This window comes from Papio anubis, chromosome 16 (assembly GCF_008728515.1).
Source record: "Papio anubis isolate 15944 chromosome 16, Panubis1.0, whole genome shotgun sequence".
Taxonomy (NCBI): Eukaryota; Metazoa; Chordata; class Mammalia; order Primates; family Cercopithecidae; genus Papio; species Papio anubis.
This window is the reverse complement of record NC_044991.1, coordinates 50,536,954-50,541,334: the sequence shown is the minus strand read 5'-3', so window position 1 is coordinate 50,541,334 and position 4,381 is coordinate 50,536,954. Positions and strand designations below refer to the sequence as shown.

The 4,381-nt window shown below is 39.5% G+C and overlaps 1 pseudogene; it reads right to left on the bottom strand.

Moving 5' to 3' along the window:
• Positions 1 to 692: 692 nt before the first annotated feature.
• LOC110740529 lies at positions 693 to 2,541 on the bottom strand (annotated as a pseudogene).
• Positions 2,542 to 4,381: the final 1,840 nt, after the last annotated feature.

The window sequence follows — 4,381 nt, the reverse complement described above, 5'->3', positions numbered from 1 at the left end:
TTGTATACATCTGACTTTTATTTCAAATAGGAAGATTCTCATTGTAATCTTTTACATCTATTATTTTCCCCATTTTGCCATTGACTCATTATTTCTCAAAGAAATTCTTCGAAAATTAGTATGCTAAAATTAGAATATTAATATATGATAAATCTGTATCAAATGTTCTAAAAACTTCATAATTATAAGTAACTATGTCACTATTGTGTAAAATAAGCATCAGACATTTAATGGCATGAAATATAATTACTGTTCTTTTATTTTAAATGAAGAATAATTTCAAGGTAGCATTATAATATATGCATATTCTAATAAAAGTGTGTGTGTGCATATGTGTGAGTGTCTGTGTGTGTAAACATAACGGTATAGATGGTAGAATTTCGAGTGTTTTTTTCTACTTTTTTATGATACTAAGGAAGTTATTTATTCACTATACACGGAATATGTTCATGTCCCCTATAAAATGTATATGTAAATCACTAAAAAGTATAATTTGGTCAACATTTTCTCAATTACAATACATACTAAATCAGTTGAGATAACAGCTCTTCCTCAAAATAATCTAATTATAGCACCCAGTCTTCTTTATATCTAATGCAAAGTTAAGTACTTATTTTGGGGGTTATCTCCTAGTTTATGTTTGGTGAGGCAGAGTAAATAATTTAACTCTAGTATATTACAGTCACTGCACAATAAACCAGATTATTACAGATTAAAACAAATCATTTTTTCATTATTTACAATAATAGGATCAAAGAAATATGGGATACTTTTAAATGGCAGATAACCACACAATTACTTATCTTTGATAGTATATTGGGTTCTATAATTATATTAGGATATGAATGATGAAAACTATTGTTATGAATAATACACCTCAAACAAAACAATGAGGCCATACTGTAATAATTCACTAGACTGTGCTCAGTAGACATTTACTGATTAAAGGAATTATCCATTTTTCTCAATTATCCAGTACAATGTTTTGCCCACAGTAAGGGCTCAATAAATACTTGCTGAACATAGTGACCAGGAAAGAGGTGAGAAGAGATGGGCCCTCTTAGCTGGATATCAAATATAATTGGAATTTACCTGGGAAGGAGAGTAGTTAGGAAGATGTAAACTGCATGTGGTGTACAAGTAAATAAGCGCAGGTGCCAACCCGGCAAATGATTAAACAGAAAACACTGGCACCAAAATAAACAAAAGCAAGATTTGCCAGTAATGGTGAAAATGGAACTTTTACATTGGACCATACTTTTTCCCACTCAATTCAGTTTGAGACACACCAACAGAGGCACTGTAAGACACTATGGCTGTCTTCCTTGATACTGAGACATCCTAGTTTCCAATAATTTATTATGGACCTGTTACCCATGAATCAATATAAACCTATTCATATTGAGGAAAAAGTTTCCACAAGTACAAACTTGAATTTCCTTTTATTTGTCCTAAAATGCTTACTTTCAAATTTGAAGGGACTTCAATTATTCCATGTAGTTTTCGAAAACATGGAATCTTTTGTATCTTTTCTGACCAGAGTCAAAATATCCATACAGTATTCATACTGCAGCACCCTCCACCCACCCTTTGGTCGCTTGAACTGCCCTTCTTTTGTTCTTTTTCCACGTTCAGATCTTTCTTGAAGTGTAGTAAGCAGAACCTACTGGGTATTCCAGCTGCAGTTTGGTCTATCATTGTTGGAATGACTTCTGCTATGCCGTCGTCTTCCAGTCGATCTATTTCTAGATACGATCTTCTAAACTGTTATCAAATGACTGACTTCTTGATCTCCTTCTTTCATAACTTCAGCTTCTAGAACGTCTGCATCTGTCATAATCATCATAGTGTGAAGACTGTATTTCAATCTGCCATCCACAAATCCACTTTCTGTCTAAATTATGTAAAGCGTCTTCAGCATTGCAAACATCCTCAAGTTGAACATAAGCAAATCCTCTTGGACAGAGAGTGCAGAAATCAAGTGGAACATACACATCAACTATAGGACCATAGTGACCAAATTCACTCTGTAAATCTTAAGACCTGGTGTCGTCGGCCACATTTCTGATAAGCAGAGATGTGTTGGGGGAACATAAGTAGCGAGACATGGTGACGGCGTGTCTGTCAGTCAGGTGCACTAATGGGCTCAGCAAACTGACTGTGGCTCTGGCGGCCAAGCGTCAGACACACATAGCCCAGAAGGCTCTGCCACAGCCATCCACCTCTTTTCATGAGACTTCACTAACTCCACGCAAAGCCCATTTTTTCCTACTTTTAATTATCTATATGTCTGATTTTCTTTTTCTAAAATAAAATCAAATTATTTTGTAATAAGCAAAAAATATTGGCAATTGGTGTAAGCAAATGTCCGAAACAAGAAAGCCGATCAAGTAAAAGATGTTATTCATAGAAACCTATTGGCAGCAAATATCCTTACTTTATGAAAGAACATGCCACTTACTACTAATTACATTAACAATACATTCTTACCATTTTTCTTATTAAAATAACATTAGAGGATCATAAACTCGTGTCCAGAATTGGTTCCTTCTGGTGGGTTCTTGGTCTTGTTGACTTCAAGAATGAAGGTGCGGACCCTCGCAGTGAGTGCTACAGTTTTTAAAGATGGGGTGTCCAGAGTTTGTTCCTTCAGATGTTCAGATGTGTCTGGAGTTTCCTCCTTCCAGTGGGTTTGTGGTCTCACTTGACTTCAGGAGTGAAGCCGCAGACCTTTGCAGTGAGTGTTACAGCTCTTAAAGGTGGTGCTTCCAGAGTTGTTTGTTCCTCCTGATGGGTTCGTGGTCTCACTGACTTCAGGAGTGAAGCCGCAGATCTTTGCAGTGAGTGTTACAGCTCATAAAGGTAGTGCAAACCCAAAGATGTGAGCAGCAGCAAGATTTACTGTGAAGAGCGAAAGAACAAAGCTTCCACAGAGTGGAAGGGTACCCAAGTGGGTTGCAGCTGCTGGCTGCAGTGGCCAGCCTTTTTTCCCTTATTTGGCCCCACCCACATCCTGCTGATTGGTCTATTTTACAGAGCACTGATTGGTCCATTTTACAGAGCTTTGATTGGTCCGTTTTTACAGAGTGCCGATTGGTGCATTTACAAACCTTTAGTTAGACACAGAGCGCTGATTGGTGTGCTTACAATCCTTTAGCTAGACAGAAAAGTTCTCCAAGTCCCCACTCAACCCAGGAAGTCCAGCTGGCTTCACCTCTCAATCCCCTTCTCTAAACAGGACACCCCAGCTGCTGTTGGGAATTGGGCAATGACTTCTCTAGCTACTTCCTGCTGGAAAGGAGTGAAGAAGGGGCCCTGTAGTTGTAGTGTCCTCCAGAGGGGAACTCTTTAGGTCAGTGAAAGGGCCAGGCAGGTTGGTCCAGGGGTCCTTGGTAGAAGTTGTTAGTTGAGCTCATTGGGGTAAGACCATCTGTAGCTTGATGGCCTCGATCCTAGAGGAAACAAATTTGACAAGGAAGTTAAAAATACAGGGCCAGAAGGCAAGCAATAGCAAGATGGCTGCCATGGGACCTAGAAAGGGGAGAAGCCATGTTGCCCAACTCCAGAGGTTGGTATAAGAGTTTGAAAGGTGTTGTCTGATGTCAGAAGCCTTTTCCTGTAAGTGCTGGGCAGCATCTTGTACTATCCCTGACTGGTTAGTGTAAAAACAACACCCTTCCCCTATGAAGGTGCAGAGTCCTCCTTTCTCAGCAGCGAGGAGGTCTAGGCATCGGTGGTTTTGGAGAGTTACTCTTTCCAAAGAGTCTATTTGGGGTTGTAGAGTAAGGATAGATATCATTGTTTCTTGCAAACTGTCTGAGAAATCCTTTGAGAGTGTGTGGTAGTAGGATAATGAAGTAGATAAACTGGCTATTCCAGTTCCTGTAGTAGTAACCATTCCTAACCCTATAAGTAGGGGTATTAGTTGCATGGCTCTGCACTGACAGACTTGAGCTTTGAGGAGTACTGATAGGGCCTGATTTCCTGGGGCAATGTTAATGTTGGGACTTAGAAAGACTAAGATGCAGGTGCCTGTCCAGTAGGTGGGGAGGCAGATATAGGTCGATGTTCCACATAAGAAGAATATGCCTTGACGGTAGACAGAACTGGTTGTGTATATTAAAAACGTGTGTGAGTTTGTTGTTTTCATTTTCCCCTACTCCTAGAGTACTTGCCAAGGCAGATCCGGTGCTGGAAAGGGGTATTGGGAGCAAACTGAATGGCTCCCTATGTTCCATTTTCCCATTGGAGAAAAAAATCATTTTGTATCTACTAGGAATCATTTGAGAGAGTGATTGAAAGAAGGGATGAGAAGGCATTCACTAGTGGTGGGGATGCTGCTGCAGGGAGTCCAGGGGTGAATGGTTATGCAGGGAGTATG